Here is a 17,882-nt window from a genome sequence, read left to right as displayed (position 1 = left end):
TTTTCCTATTAATCAAACCCAGATCTTATGACGCAATTTATCTTTTCTTGTCCTTTCAAACGACGTTCATTTGACGGCGGAAGTTAAACTCTGGCTGTTTTGCTCTTCGTATTTAACACATTTACGCCTTTTTTCATCTTCCTACAACCTTGAATTTAGAAGCCTAAAACCATAATAATATCCGTTAACACATTTCTAAAGGAAAAAGCTTTTCTGCAAACCTCAATATATCTTATCACTACTTATCAGTCTCTTCTGCAGAGCACTTGCATGCCCTAGACAGTGTTGTTGTTGTTGTTGTTGTTGTTGTTGTTGCTGCTGCTTTCCTCTAATATTAAACTGATGATTCCCTGATGTCTTAAAATGTTTACTATCAAACAATGTCTTCTTCTAGTCAAGTTTTACGTTGCAAAACACTTTCCTCTAATATTAAACTGATGTTTCCCTGATGTCTTAGAATGTTTACTATCAACCAATGTCTTCTTCTAGTCAAGTTTTACGTTGCAAAACCTTCCACTGTCTTTCTTGTCTGAACTGCTTATCTCCAGGTTTCAATTCCGTACATGGCTACACGCCAGTCAAATAACCACAGAAAAAACATCCTAACATGACGAATTTCTCTTCTTCTGAAACAATTTCCTTACCATTGACTGTCTATATTTTGTCCTCTCTCTACTTGACCCATAATCAACTATTTTACTGCCAAAACAGGAAAACACATGTATTACATTTAGTCTCTACTTTGTAATCTAACTCCCTCACCTGCTTCAGTTCGAAATATCCCATTACCTTTGTTTTGCTTTTGTTGTTCGTCATATGTACTCCTTTCAAGACATTGTCCAATACATTCAAGTGCTCTTCGAAATCCTTTGCTGCCTCTAACAGAATAACAACAGAATAACAAGTACAATATCATGCGGAAAGGAAAAGTTTTTATTCCTTTTCCATGAACTTTAATTTCTCTACCAAACTTTTCCCTGTTTTTTCCCGGTCGTGTGCATACAAGCATCTCAATAGCTGACTGTCAGTTATGAAGATACGAAGTTCGGCAAAACTCAACACCCAGTACCTAGCGGAGAAGTTCTCCGACCTGGCTAGGAGGAATCGAACCTGGGCTCCTTCAGCTAGCATTCCTCCGCGCTGACCCATAACTACCGAGGCGGACTTTTGCTTCTTTATCGTTTCCGCAACTGACGGATACTACACTAACGTGTTTAACTTCTCACAGTCGAGCTGTTTCAAAAACATCATATTCGCCGTTGGCTGTAGAAATCATTTATTTCACAATTTCAATTTCGGCCTTTGGTCCAATTTTACGTAGTACTCGTTAAACTAAAAGATTACAAAAATGAAGCACAGAGTGCATAGACAAAACTGCACAAACATGTCATGTAGATAGCAGTACGTCACAAAAAGTGAAAATAACAGACTACATCACTTACAAGTTCTTTGAGCACATGTCGACTTTAACATCCTCCGAAAGTCATAGTCAAAATTAAGCCTTTTCACAGAAGAAATACCGTAACTTCAGGCGACTGCAAAGCTCTGTACATTGTGACATGATGAAAATCTCGTGAAAAGTTGCTAATGTTAACACCCTTCACATGAATCGTTAGCAATCAATGTTCTAACACACTGTTTACAAGTGAACTAAGGCCGTTGACGCGAAAATATATTCACAAGTCTGAGCGTTTGGACTCTAGTCAGAGATAATACATTCAAGCGATATGAACATTCTCGAAGAAATAGAAATTTACAGCTACATTAAAAATCAACCTGATGACTTACATTATGATCAGTGTTATTTAAGAAATAGAAGATTTCTAGATAATTTCCAGTCTATTTTATGTGCAACTGACAGAAAGTCAGTGTGTTTGCTGGCCTACGATTCCATATAGAAATGTTTGTCCTTGATTTAATAATATGTCTGGTGCTTACGAAGCTTTTATTCAGTAACATGTGCGCTATTACTTTTTATTTTCATCTTTATTTATTTTTAGAATCTCTTAAGTGATATATGTTACAAACTCTTCATAAATGCTATGTAACAAATTGTATCAGTGCTCTCGATGCTTGCTTTTGTATTGCGAGTTCTATGAATGATAACGAGGAATGATTAAGTACACTACCATACATTTTATTTCAGTAAATTAATTTTATCTTTTACATTTCATTTTGTTCTTAAGAGGTTATCTTGTCATGTCTTATTTATTTTGGCAGAGCATCATACTAGTGCGTAATTACTTTTTACAATTTCATCGAAAGCATTTTAAGCACTTTGCAATTCAATGTTTTATATACATAAGTTTTTACACATCTACATTCCACATATTAGGACTTGTTAAGAAGACTTAGCCTGTATTTACGGGGTAGCGTCTTCTGATTAACTGTCCAAATTTGTTGTGCTGCATCGTTGGCTGTATCTTTAGCGTTCATTTGGAGCTTTCTGTGTTTTTTTCATCAGTTGCAATGTACGCATAAACAAAGTAATTCTTAAGATTATTGTTGCCACTTTCTCTATGAGTATTCAAGTCAGTGAGAGATCTTTAGATCAGATAACGTATGTAATTTTACGCTACTTTATTACACACACAAATAAATTTTCGTATCCTCTCCACTGGCGCCTTATGACTGTATCATCACCTAGAAAGCAATATAATGTCAACAGATCTAAAAAGATTTTATGTTATGAAGCTTACAGTTGCTATCGCTGGATTGTAATATCTCTCATTATTACACAATGTACTCGCGAGTCAACGGTCTTAGTTCACCTGGAAGCATCCTGTTGGAACATTTGTTTTTAACGGTTTATGTGAAAGACATTAACATTGGTAATATTTCATTTTATTTCCACCAATTCACGACATACAGGGCTTCGGACTAGTCTGATGTTACGGTATTTGTACTGTGAAAAGGCTTATTTCTGATAATCGTGTGTCGGACGATTTCAAACTCGACTTGTGCTAAAGCGAAATGTAAGTGATGCCTTATTTTCACCATTTTTCTAATGAACTACTGTCTACATGACATGTTCGTATAGTTCTGTATGTACACTGTATACTTCATTTTTATGTTATTTTAGCTTTTTCAGTACCAGTTACAAATGGCTCAAAGGCCGGAACTTCTGCAGCCAATGGCGATTAAGATCCTGTGTCTCACTGTTTAAAGCATTCGATCATAAATATATACAAAAATACGCATGTCAATCCATAGTATCATTTTTCACAAAATATCTGTGGTTTAAAAATGATATCAGGAATATTTGATGTTCACATTCTCTTTCACGTGCTTTTTCTAGACCCATTCATTCGGAGCACTGAGTACGGCCGCTAGCAGGAGGGAATGTATTGATACAAACCATTGAATTCGCTGTGTCAGCGACGGAAGTGTAAAGCTTAAAGCAATATTTGTATAATACATTTTTTGTGAAAAATTAATATATTTTGCCAATTTTAGATTGCGTGCTGTTTTTTTTAAAAAAGGGCGAAGTAGCCTACAAGTAGTCGTCTTCCTTACCTGTGCGTGTAAGCCACTGGACGATCAGGTCAGATAATTAGTGTGATCTTGAGAATTCTTTTGAAATAATAAGAAATTTAATTGTTATTCGGGAACATTACATGTAACGCTGCGACCCTCTAGACGATGAAATCTTTTAATGTCTGTGTTAGCCTATTAAATTAATTGCGAGTGGTCAGTCTGGTGACGCAATAATGGCGCCATAATTGCGCTAGCGTGTTTCCATATTACAACGTATATGATTCGAGTCGGTAGTTTACAATTTTAACTAAGTCAGATCATCACTGATATTTTCATTGAAACCTAACACAAAACATATTTGCCGCACGGAGTGGCCGGGGGGTTAGAGGCGCCATGTCACGGATTGCGCCACCTCTCCCGCCAGAGGTTCGAGTCTTCCCTGAGGCATGGGTGTGTGTGTTGTTCTTAGCATAAGTTAGTTTAAGTAGTGTGTAAGTCTAGGGACCGACGACGTCAGCAGTTTGGTCCCTCAGAAATTCACACACATTTGTACAAGACATAGTTTTGTGTCACCAAGCTCTCCCAATTTACAACAACGACTTCTGAGTCTAATGCTTTAGGTTCACAAAGAGAACAGATTTTTAATTGCTTTAAAGTGATACAGCAACAGGAGAATTTTCTTTGCTCTCAACTGATGAATCCTAAAGCATGAGTATTCGTATGTTTGCATCATTCTCTTTTTGTCGTTAATGTGATGATACCTTCTTTCGTGAACATTTTATATTGTTACTTTAAAAAGGTTACAATATCCTCACAAGTCGGAAGGAGACAGTATCACAATATGCATCTATGGACGTACATTAACTCTCTCAGATTTAATGAGATCACAGCAGAGAAACGCGAAAGAGAGTGATATTCCAGCCCTAACACCCAAACCTGAAAAGCTGTTAACGCCCACAACTCCAGCGCCATGTTCGTTGTAATCAGGTTGTTTGAATTCTTGTCAGCTACTGAGCATTTCGTTACCAACAGAGCTGTTATTTAATAACTCCGTAGATGCAGCGGTTACATGATTATGAAGTCTTTTACAAAATATGGTTCACATATACTAATTATTTAATTAAATATTGTAAAAATTAACTTTCCTGTTGTACTGCAACGGTTATTGCTACCTACAGCCTTCCAGAGTAACTCCAGAGTAATCCCCACCCTTTTGTAACACCTACAAGCCATCAGACGATAACTATTCGTACAAATGTAAGGAGAAATCAGTAACACAAAATATTGACGACCTCCATCCACTGAACTACTTTCCCAGATATCGCTCGCACTGCTCCAATTATATTTCACTTTTTTTAAAGAAAATGTAATTTTGAAAACATCGTTATATAATAACGTCTTAATTATGACAGACAGTTTCAATATGTTCTATTCTTCATCTGCACGATATAATTGCTACAGTGGTATTTGCTACAATTGTAACTACAGCGTGACTTATCTCCAAAGGTAGTGTTATTATCCGCTAAATGATGGCCACTATATGTCCTCCTACTTAAGGGCCCCCTATATTTAATTGTATAGAGCTATGCTGCCAGAGTCAGTCAACGTAGAAGTTTAGGTTTTTATGTTATAACGAGGTATCATACCCAGAAAACTTTTGTATTAAGTGGCCCCCATATTGTCCAAAAGAATCACATTGGCACCACGGCCTGTCTTTCACAGTACTGCCAAAGTCTCAATATTCCAAAACCGGTCCCTTTTCCATTTTCCCGCTTAGAAAGTCTTGTAAGCGCTATTAGAACCCCAAATAACATTTGTCATACTGCTACACCCGATCCCGTCCACCGGCAAGGCAAAGTTCTGTCAGTGATCCCAACCTTGACAATATTCGCCGAAATAATTCCCTCCTGCAATCCTAAACCATAGAATCACCTCTTACCAGTTCATTCTACGTCCATATTATCTCATACGAAGTACTTTCCTGAAACCGAGCATTAAATGTAATGTCACCACGAACCGAACCTCTGCGGCACCAACAATAGCAACAGAACTACCAATGTAATCACCACCACATCATCATAGAACAGGGGCTGGTATGGCTGAAGAAGTCACATTCAGACAATAAGCTTGATCCAACGGTACAACGAATGCTACATTCTTTTTAAAAGAAGAAAGGAAAGAAAAAGAGAACAGAACAGCTAGTTTTGATTTCCTTCTCGTACCCTTGAAGGATCGCTATATTCTTTTTTTCCCCTATGCCTCCGTTGCCTCTCTCATTCTTTTACCTTACCAGTAATGTCCATTATAAACAGAATCGTCGATTTCTTCTACACTTTGTGTGTATGTATTGTGATGTAATGAACTAATTCCCGTTCAAACGTTCGTTTTCATTTAATGTTGTCCATAAGTAAAGTTGCGCAAGGGAGTGAGTGTTATAGGAAAAAATCTCATAACTTACTTACCCACTGCAACATTATCAAATGTTTTTATGCAGTGGAATGTTCTGTCTCTTAACGACATCCGAGAACTCTCTATCAGGGCAGTGTGATTATGACTAGATCATTAACTTTTATAACAAAATCTCTTCTCCAAAGAAACAGGGTGAGAAATATGCTAAATATGACTGGCATGATTCCAACATTGTTCCACTGTTATAGACACGTAAATACCGGAAACTGTTACGCCACCAGAGTTGACCTTCACATGAGGCAAATTTCCAGCTTCTCTTGTGACATATCTCAACCTGACATGACGTCACACACCACTCTCTGTTCCCAATTTTAGGGTACTGTTTCTGAATTACCAGTAGACTATTGCGCCCCATAGTATTCTCCGCAGCATATTATACCATTCACAGTTTTGGGGCTATTTTACTAATTTTCTTTCACTAATCGAGAATATACTCCTAATTACGGGACTTTAAATGTTTAGCAACTTGCATCACTATCCATGCCCTGTAACCACACAACATTTTGTGCTAATTTTATTGTTTTCCCACTTTTCAAAAAGACACATTAAACACAGGAAAAAATTTTGGAAATTTGTGGTAAGGTTCTATGGGACCAAACAGTAGAGGTCATCGGTCCCTAGACTTGCACATTACTTAAACTAACTTACAGTAAAGACAACACGCACATCCGTGCCTGTGGGAGGTCTCAAACCTCCGACGAGGGAGCCGCGCGAACCGTAACAAGACGCCTCAAACCACTCGGCAACGCTGCGCGGCTTAAACACTGGACTGTGAATGATTAAAAATTTCCACAGTGAATTATATAACAGCGAATACACTCCTACTGTGTACATTCTGCAAGTACACCACCTCCACCCACTACTATTACCAGTTATGCCGATTTTATTCCAGTACTCAAAAGCATGGCCAACGTTATCTGGATGTCACCATTCCAGGACGTTGTACTGGACGAGGAGGAGCAGAAAATGAACTTCATGGCCGGTGGCCTCCCAGGTCTCCAGACCTCACACCTTGTGACTTCTATCTGTGGGATTACGTAAAAGACCGCTTTTTTACCCCTTCTATGCCTGACACTCGTGAAACTCTGAGACATCGCATTGTAGAAGCTGTGAACTCCATAACGAGAGACCAGCTGCTTCGTGTATGATAGGAAATGAACCGCCATTTCATCGTGTAAGACATGGTTCGCACACTGATTGCATAAGAATTGATATTTTTCCTATTCCAGGAACGCTGGAATTGTGTTTCTATCTTTTGTGGTTTGGAAGCAATAAATGTTTGAGATCTGTACCTTCTTTCTGAATATCCCTCTATACTCAACGCAAGATTCAATGTCCTCGGTTCACTATTCATTGTAACAAACAACATCTACATCTACACTCCGCAAGCCACCCGACGGTGTGTGGCGGAGGGCACTTTACGTGCCACTGTCATTACCTCCCTTTCCTGTTCCAGTCGCGTATGGTACGCGAGAACAACGACTGTCTGAAAGACTCCGTGCGTGCTCTAATCTCTCTAATTTTACATTCGTGATCTCCTCGGGAGGTATAAGTAGGGGGAAGCAATATATTCGATACCTCATCCAGAAACGCACCCTCTCGAAACCTGGACAGCAAGCTACATCGCGATGCAGAGCGCCTCTCTTGCAGAGTCTGCCACTTGAGTTTATTAAACGTCTCCGTAATGCTATCATGGTTACCAAATAACCCTGTGACGAAACGCGCCGCTCTTCTTTGGATCTCCTCTATCTCCTCCGTCAACCGATCTGGTACGGATCCCACACTGATGAGCAATACTCAAGTATAGGTCGAACGAGTGTTTTGTAAGCCACCTCCTATGTTGATGGACTACATTTTCTAAGGACTCTCCCAATTAATCTCAACCTGGTACCCGCCTTACCAACAATTAATTTTGTATGATCATTCCACTTCAAATCGTTCCGCACGCATACTCCCAGATATCTTACAGAAGTAACTGCTACCCGTGTTTGTTCAACTATCATATAATCATACAATAAAGGATCCTTCTTTCTATGTATTCGCAATACAATACATTTGTCTATGTTAAGGGTCAGTTGCCACTCCCTGCACCAAGTGCCTATCCGCTGCAGATCTTCCTGCATTTCGCTACAATTTTCTAATGCTGCAACTTCTCTGTATACTACAGCATCATCCGCGAAAAGCCGCACGGAACTTCCGACACTATCTACTAGGTCATTTATATATATTGTGAAAAGCAATGGTCCCATAACACTCCCCTGAGGCACGCCAGAGGTTACTTTAACGTCTGTAGTCGTCTCTCCATTGATAACAACATGCTGTGTTCTGTTTGCTAAAAACTCTTCAATCCAGCCACACAGCTGGTCTGATATTCCGTAGGCTCTTACTTTCTTTATCAGGCGACAGTGCGGAACTGTATCGAACGCCTTCCGGAAGTCAAGAAATATACCTGGGAGCCTGTATCTAATATTTTCTGGGTCTCATGAACAAATAAAGCGAGTTGGGTCTTACATGATCGCTGTTTCCGGAATCCATGTTGACTCCTAAAGAGTAGATTCTGGGTTTCCAAAAACATTATACTCGAGCAAAAAACATGTTCTAAAATTCTACAACAGATCGACGTCAGAGATATAGGTCTATAGTTTTGCGCATCTGCTCGACGACCCTTCTTGAAGACTGGGACTACCTGTGCTCTTTTCCAATCATTTGGAACCTTCCGTTCCTCTAGAGACTTGCGGTACACGGCTGTTAGAAGGGGGGCAAGTTCTTTCGCGTACTCTGTGTAGAATCGAATTGGTCTCCCGTCAGGTCCAGTGGACTTTCCTCTGTTGAGTGATTCCAGTTGCTTTTCTATTCCTTGGACACTTATTTCGATGTCAGCCATTTTTTCGTTTGTGTGAGGATTTAGAGAAGGAACTGCAGTGCGGTCTTTCTCTGTGAAACAGCTTTGGAAAAAGGTGTTTAGTATTTCAGCTTTACGCGTGTCATCCTCTGTTTCAATGCCATCATCATCACGGAGTGTCTAGATATGCTGTTTCTAGCCACTTACTGATTTAACGTAAGACCAGAACTTTCTAGGATTTTCTGTCAAGTCAGTACATAGAATTTTACTTTAGAATTCACTGAACGTTTCACGCATAGCCCTCCTTACGCTAACTTTGACATCGTCTAGCTTCTGTTTGTCTGAGAAGTTTTGGCTGCGTTTAAACTTGGAGTGAAGATCTCTTTGCTTTCGCAGTAGTTTCCTAACTTTGTTGTTGTACCACGGTGGGTTTTTCCCGTCCCTCACAGTTTTACTCGGCACGTAACTGTCTAACACGCATTTTACGAGTGCCTTGAACTTTTTCCATAAACACTCAACATCGTCATTGACGGAAAAGAAATTTTCGTTTTGATCTGTTAGGTAGTTTGAAATTTGCCTTCTATTACTCTTGCTAAACAGATAAACCTTCCTCCCTTTTTTTATATTCCTATTTACTTCCATATTCAGGGATGCTGCAACGGCCGTATGATCACTGATTCCCTGTTCTGCACATACAGAGTCGAAAAGTTCGGGTCTGTTTGTTATCAGCACGTCCAAGATGTTATTTCTACGAGTCGGTTCTCTGTTTAATTGCTCGAGGTAATTTTCGGATAGTGCACTCAGTATAATGTCACTCGATGCTCTGTCGCTACCATCCGTCCTAAACATCTAAGTGTCCCCGTCTATATCTGGTAAATTGAAATCTCCACCTAAGACTATAACATGCTGAGCAAATTTATGTGAAATGTATTCCAAATTTTCTCTCAGTTGTTCTGCCACTAATGCTGCTGAGTCGGGAGGTCGGTAAAAGGAGCCAATTACTAACCTAGCTCGGTTGTTGAGTGTAACCTCCACCCATAATAATTCACAAGAACTATCCTTTCTAAACACCGTCTGTACCTTTGTAAAAATTTCGGCAGAATTTATCTCTGGCTTCAGCCAGCTTTCTGTACCTACAACGATTTCAGCTTCGGTGCTTTCTACCAGCACTTGAAGTTCCGGTACTTTACCAACGCAGCTTCGGCAGTTTACAATTACAATACCGATTGCTGCTTGGTCCGCGCATGTCCTGACTTTGCCCTGCACCCGTTGAGACTGTTGCCCTTTCTGTACTTGCCTGAGGCCATCTAACCTAAAAAAAACCGCCCAGCCGCTTGTTGCGTGTAGTGGACTCCTGACCTATCCATCAGAACCCGAAACCCCACCACCCTATGGCGCAAATCGAGGAATCTGCAGCCCACACGGTCGCAGAACCGTCTCAGCCTCTGATTCAGACCCTCCACTCGGCTCTGTACCAAAGGTCCGCAGTCAGTCCTGTCGACGATGCTGCAGATGGTGAGGTCTGCTTTCATCCCGCTAGCGAGACTGGCAGTCTTCACCAAATCAGATAGCCGCCGGAAGCCAGAGAGGATTTCCTCCGATCCATAGCGACACACATCATTGGTGCCGACATGAGCGACCACCTGCAGATGAGTGCACCCTGTACCCTTCATGGCATCCGGAAGGACCCTTTCCACATCTGGAATGACTCCCCCCGGCATGCACACGGAATATACGTTGGGTTTCTTCCCCTCTCTTGCTGCCATATTCCTAAGGGATAAGTTTGCACTTATTTAGCTGGACACTACAACGATTTTAGTTCAAATGGTTCAAATACCTCTGAGCGCTATGGGACTTAACTTCTGAGGTCATCAGTCCCCTAGAACATAGAGCTACATAAACGTAACTAACTTAGGGACATCACATACATCCATGACGGAGGCAGGATTCGAACCTGCGCCCGTAGCGGTCGAGCGGTTCCAGAATGTAGCGTCTAGAACCACTCGGCCACTGTGGCCGGCACGATTTTAGTACTATATCACTTGTTTGTGCTGTTGCCATCACAGCATTCGTTTTAAAAGTGTAAGGCTACAAGCTTTACACGATATGAGGCGAGGTCTGTTAGTACAATATTCGTTGTACCAAGCTAAGAATAACACCCAGAGAATACACGATGGTAATACTTAATGCAGCAAATGAGTGTTAATGTTCATTCAGTCACTTTTTATTAAATAGGTGGGCGACATTACAGCAGGTGAGCTGTTAAGAGTGGCAACATTTTAGGCAGTGTGTTGCGCCAAGAGGATCAACTGACCTGCATAAAATTCCTCCACCGTCTATTCCTCCACCATCTGTCAGCGGGAATGCCTCTCTTTCAACACCAATATCCCTTAATGGGTGGGTGTGTATATTATTTCTGGAACATGTTTCAACCGCCCACGGATGTAGTTAGAGCATAGTTGACAAAGCATTTTACTTATACAGATGTTCCTAAATAAAAGGGATGAAGACAACATTCTGTCAGATAAGCAGAATACCTCAACCTTCCACAATATATGAGGTTGTTGTTCGGTACAGTTGAGCATCTGAAACTTCTGCCAGACGGCTTTCAGAGCGTTTAATATCTTACCAAATAGGATTAACAGAAGAGGGAGGTAAGATCCAATGCATATCAGCACGTTTCGTTATGCGATCTTTCAGTCGCTGCAAGAGAGGCATTGTATATCACGGAGAAGACAACTGCTGAAATTAGGAAAGCGTATTTCTGAAGAAGAGTCAAGCAACATATTACTTCCTGCCACACATCTCTCGCGAAATGCACATGAAGAGAAAATCAAAGAAATCCGAGCTCATCGAATTGCCACGCACAATTCATGAATGAAACAGAAAGGGGAGAAATGATAGTGCATCCAGAAATAAGCTCTGCCACACGCCATACGGCAATCCACCATGCGGAGTGTTGATGTCGACCTAAACACGACATAATTGAACTTTTCCGTCAAGTCGAAGCTGTGTGGTGAACGGTACGGAAAAATAGACCCCTGGAAAGAAACTGTCCTACCATCTGTGACATCCGAAGACTTCTCCCTGACCGACTTACTGTTTCGAGTAGATACTGGTTCTCTCCATTCTTAACAAGTTTCACGGAAGCTGTCAGTCAGTAAGGGACGCTCGTGTGGCCTAATGAAAGAGCGCACTATTATCGGAAGGCCGGATTCGAATCCCGGTTGGGCAAACGGGTTTGGGTTCTCTGCTACGCAAAAGAATAGCAAAATGTCATATCGGTATATATATTCTCTGTAACCCAAAGCTGCAGTAACTGAAGCTTGCAAGAATCTGCTGTCGACTATCGCATCGCCTGCTTGTGCAACACCCCGTTGGGTCGTTAGCATAGTGTGTATACGGATCTGTTAATCGCAATGTTACCATTATTTATGCTGAGCTGGAGGTGAGGACAGTCTCCGTACACTGATACTGAGACTGAGTTCCCTGCAAAGCAATACTACAATGTGGTTTCGTACTTGCTTGTTAAGGCTTAATTTTTGTCACACCCATTACGCAAACAATATCTGGATTTGTACAGATGTCAGTAATTGGTGGTGGTATTTTCTTTGATACGAGTGAAAACCTTTGTTTTTAGTTCGTCTTCTATAATGTAACATTCGGTAGCATTGTCTTGTCAACGCTAACACATAAATGAGACACAGGCCAGTAAAATTTTCAGAGATGTTAACGAGATTTCGAGAGCTACTGAGTGATCACAGACGAGCAAAATTTAATGGTTTCCAATACTGAGACGTGTCTAACGCAATTACTCCACACGTTAATAACTTACGTTCGTTTTGCTGAAGATTTTTATGCAGTCAGTTGAACAAACTGAAAGTAAGTCGCTCTTCCCTATACTGCTCGCACCATTAACCCCTTGGGTGGGATTCTACGTATTATATAAATATAACGTATTTATTCATATACAATCCTATGTAGAAGAATATAGTTTCAAACATATTGTGAAAAAGCTCTAATATATTGATACTGTGCTCAGAAAATCTCCTGGATAGGAGTCAAGGTAATAGGAGAAATGACGTCTGAAGACATCGCGACCACGTTTAATGTAGTAAATAAAGACAGGCAGCGTCTGTGTCACAATTTATGTCTTTTCAGATTAGTGGTTTCGATTGTTACTGGAAGTGATCTTCAGTTCCAAATGTAACTACCGCAAATCACACTTCATCAACAAAGCGAAGTTTATGTTAAATCGCTCTGCACTAGTGTAATAACTGAAAATTGGACGAAGCAGCTTTAATGACTGTTCGTTATGTCGTCGCCTAACAAGGCCAATACTATATCACTCCAGCATGGGATACATTCGCGTCATCCAACTTGGTGTACCTGAATAGAGTCGTTGGCAGCTGACTTCAAGATAGACTTATATACAGTATTTGTAATTTATTATACAAATCATCTAGAAGATGCTACATCAATCTTGTTGACAAAATGTTGAATTAATCTACAAAATTATTATATGTAAATAGGAGCGCTCCTTGTTCAGTACGAAAGTCAGCTGTATCTGTGTATCCTTGTGTGCTTACATAATAAACCTGCTTTTCGTGTTAAGCGTTGACGATCCTGCGCTCGTGTTCGATACAAAGTTCAATGAGAACGTGATAGCTACATCGATAAGCTCCCGAGATACAACCATTCTTCAAAAACAACAGTCCCCAGCTCGGGAGCACTTGCGGAAGGTGATGGCATAATATACCAGGAACGTTCATGGGATTCGAATCCTCAAAGACCATTGGCCGTTACACACGCTAGGGCTGCCAAAACTGATTGTTACCCACAACAACGGTCGGGTGTCTTCAAATGGGGGATTGATGCTATGCCACAATATTTGCATGTCTCAATACATCGTTTGCAAGACGCTCCATTTAATCAGTATCATTCAATCGATCCCAACCAAGCGCAGTTTCTCACAATAACCTCACCCAGTCAGTTTCATTCAGTCAATTTATAATCCCCTAGAGTAACGTAATTACCCCTGAAACACCTCAAGTCCAAAGATACAGCACAACCTCTAGCTACTGCTCCCCAAAACATAAAATTTTTCGAAAATGAAACCATGGAATATCAACAGTGTAGGAAAAGGCAGCCTGGTGCTTACTCTAAAGAAGACACATCAAGTTGCAGAGAGGCACAATTAAAAGACACTCACATATAACATTTGGGTGCAGCCTTCGTCAGTAAGACACACACACACACATACACACAAGCAAGCAAGCATACCTTACGCACTTACGATCTCCAATTCCAGCGTCCCAGGCCAGAATGCAACATCATGTCGGATGCAAGCAGCACTCTGGAGGGGTGGGGATGGGGAAACAGATAGTAGTGTACGAGTCGGGGAGAGACTAACACTGTCTGGCGGAGTGTGCAGGAACTAGACTGCCAATAGGTACATCATCAGAAGGTTATGTAGCAGGGAGGTGGAGAAAAAAGGAGAGAACCGGGGAGAGATGGGCGGATGCGTTGGCAGAGGGTTACAGATAAACAACATGAAAGGTGAGAATTAGGAGGAGATGATAGAATAGACGGATTGGAAATTGTTGAATGAAGGTGTGGGGACAGTATGTTACCATAGTTAGAAGCTGGGATGATTATGGATGTGAAGAGTGTGTTGCAAGGACAGGTACCATCTGCACAGTTCAGAAAATGTGATGGTGGGGGGAAGGATCAAGATGGCTTGGGCAGTGAAGCAGCCATTGAAATCAAGTGTACTATGTTCAGCTTCATGCTGTGCCACAGGGTGGTGGTCTACTTTGCTTTTGGCCACAGTCTGACAGAGGCCATTCATCCTAGTGCGTAGCTGGTTGGTTTCATACAGTATAAAAAGCTATGCAATGGTGGCTGCTTTCACAGGTGGCGCAAGCCCTGATGGGGTAGGAAAAACCTATGACATGGCTGGAAAAGGAAGTGCTGGGAGGGAGTGCTGGGCAGTTTTTCAACCTGGGACTTCCACAGGGATGTGATCCTTGTGACAAGGGGTTGGTATTGGGAGTGGCATTGGGATGGTTTAGGATGTTGTGGAGATTGTGTGGGTGACAGAACCTCACTTTAGGAGGGTAGGAAGTATCTTAGGTAGGATGTCATTCACGTCAGGGGGCAATGATAGTTAATAAAAATCCTGGCGAAGAATGTGGTTCAGTTGTTCCAGTCCAGAGTGGTACTTGGTGGTGAGGGGGACTTTTTTGTGGCTGGTTCTTGAGGGTGCTGGAAGGATTTGGGGTGTGAGGGGAAAAGGCACAGGAAATCCATTTGCAGACAAGGTCTGGGGGATAGTGCTTCTCTGTGAAGGCCTTGATGAGACCCTCAGCATACTGAACAAGGGAGCAAGGCTGTATGGGAGGGATTTTTTGGTGTGAAAGGGATGACATCTGTCAAAATACAGGTGCTGTTGGTGGCTGGTGGGTTTAATGTCGACAGATGTGTGGATGCAGCCATCAGAGAAGAGAATGTCAACGAGTCATCGCCTAAGAAGGTGGCACGCTGCATTGAGGAGGGCCACATGAAGCGGATGGGAGATAATGTGTTGAAGTTGTGATGGAATGAAGACAGGATGTCTTGGCCCTTAGTCTGGACTCAGGGCCCTGAAATGCCCAAAAATGAGGGACTTTCTACTCCAGATACTTCCAACCTCCCCTAAAATGGTGTTCCATTACCCAACCAACATCCTAGTCCATCCCTATGTGACTCCCAATCCCAACCCCTTACCACAAGGGCCATATCCCTGAGGATGTTCCAGGTGCAAGACCTGCCGAATCCACCCACCCAGCACTTCTTATTCCAATCCTGTCATAGGTTTATCGTACCCCATCTGGAGCAGGACAGTTGTGAAGGTGGCCATGTCATTTACCAGTCTGCCACAATCACAGCTGCCACACAACCAATGAAACCAACAAGCTGGCCACCAGGGTGAACAGCCACCATCAAATAGTGGCCAAGAGCAAAGTAGACCACTACCCAATGGTACAGCATGCAGCTGAACGTAGCTGCTTCTTTAGCCCAACCATCTGTATCCTTCCATTCACCACCAGCTTATCTGAACTGCGTAGATGGGAGTTATCATTGCAACATTTTCTTCGCTCTCATAATTATTCCAGCCTCAATCTACAGTAACATACTGTCTTCACACCCTCCACTCTATCTGTCCCATTACCTCCTCCCGATTCTCATCTCCCACCCTATTTATTTGCAGTTGTCTGCCAACATATCCTCCTGTCATTCGCAGCTCCTCTCCTTATTGGCTTCGTTTTTCCCCACCTCCGTGCCCCACAACCTCCTGACGCTGTGTCTATTGGCATTCTAATCCCTGCACACTCAACCACACAGTGTCGTTCTCTCCCCACACCTGTACACTAATATTATTTCCCCTTCCCTAGACCCTCCAGATTGCTGCTTACATCCCAAGTGATGAGTTCCAGGCAAAGATGCTGGAATTTGTGGTCACGTGTATTTGAGGTATGCTTGCTTGTGTGTGTGTGAATGGTATATATATATATATATATATATATATATATATATATATATATATATATATATATATATATGTGTGTGTGTGTGTGTGTGTGTGTGTGTGTGTGCCTCTTTTACTGACGAAGGCTGGCCGAAAGTTATATGAGTATGTCTTTTGTTGTACCTTTCTGCAACTTGGCGTGTCTTGTTTACATTACGTAGGAACCTTTCGAAAAGTGTCATGTATAAGCGGCTCATGCTTGGAGTACATTGCATTTCCACATTACAGTACACTCCATATATTTCAGTAGATAAGTGGACTTTTACTCTAAACATACACTCCACATATTCCAGCAAATAGGTAGAAGTTCTCTTTTTCGTTTACTTTGTTTTATTGTCCATCACGTTTTAACCTCACAAATGAGACCCTTAGTGCCTAATGTTGTGGTGCAAAAACAACAGGACTTACTTGTCGACAGCATATTCTCCTTCATCAAAAACCGACATATGGTTGTGGAGGCTATATATCAACACCTAGTACAACATTTCATCCTCACTTGATCTTTGTTTAGGTAAACTGTTGAATCGTGACGTTAGAGGTATGGAAGAAATTGTCTAAACTTAAGACGCCTGGTCTTTAACTTAGGACAAGCAGCATGTGACCTCAGGAAATACTGTGGCCATCTGGCATCATACTCTTGAATTCTGTACTGAGAAGAAGTGGTATCATAGGGCTAGGGGGAAATCTGGCAACCATGCAGAGATACCAGTATTACAGGATCAGTCGTCTTGGATTAGGTGTGGGGAAGCTGCGCCAATATCCCAGAGTTAGCCAACTTGAATTTTGGCATTGTAAGGATGGGGAGGAAAACTGGCAACCATACTGGCTGCATCAGTATCCCAGGGTAAGTCATCTTACTCTTTCAACCAATAGGGTAACTGTCCAATTTGGGTTTTTAAATTTCCAACCATTTTACAGTTAGCATGACCCGCCTACTTCCACAGTGATGTCACGTGAGTGGCTATGTTGAATTTCCTGCTGCTTTACATATCGGGTAGCTGGTCTACATCGGAAGAGTAGGAAGAAGGAGAAAGAGGGAAATATGACTACAGCACAAGATGTCAGGAGGTGAGTTGGGAGGAGGAGGAGATCATTGTTTAACGTCGCGTCGACAACGATATCATTAGAGACGGAGCACAAGCTCGGATTAGGGAAGGATGAGGATGGAAATCGTCCATGCCCTTTGAACGGAAGCATCCCAGCATTTGCCTGAAACGATTTGGGGAAATCTCGGAAAACCTAAATCAGGATGGCCGGAGACCGATTTGAAGCGTCGTCCTTCGGAATGTGAGTCCAGTGTGCTAACCACTGCGCCACCTAGATTGGTTTGAGTTGGGAACATTTTAGACTGCACCTGAACACACTCTGCCCTACTATTGGCACAGATGTCACGATATTCTGCTTTCGTTATACAGCTAATTACTCCCCCCCCCCCCCCCCCCATGAACCATGGACCTTGCCGTTGGTGGGGAGGCTTGTGTGCCTCAGAGATACAGATGGCCGTACCGTAGGTACGCCTACTAC

At 41.9% G+C, this 17,882-nt stretch overlaps 1 protein-coding gene across 1 annotated transcript in view; it reads right to left on the bottom strand.

The window, feature by feature from the left end:
* LOC126337050 (protein takeout-like) overlaps positions 1–17,882 on the bottom strand; it is a 115,301-nt gene that overhangs the window by 28,043 nt on the left and 69,376 nt on the right. The window lies entirely within an intron of this gene.

This window comes from Schistocerca gregaria, chromosome 2, assembly GCF_023897955.1.
Source record: "Schistocerca gregaria isolate iqSchGreg1 chromosome 2, iqSchGreg1.2, whole genome shotgun sequence".
In the NCBI taxonomy this organism is placed as follows: Eukaryota; Metazoa; Arthropoda; class Insecta; order Orthoptera; family Acrididae; genus Schistocerca; species Schistocerca gregaria.
This window is presented reverse-complemented; position numbering and strand designations above follow the sequence as displayed.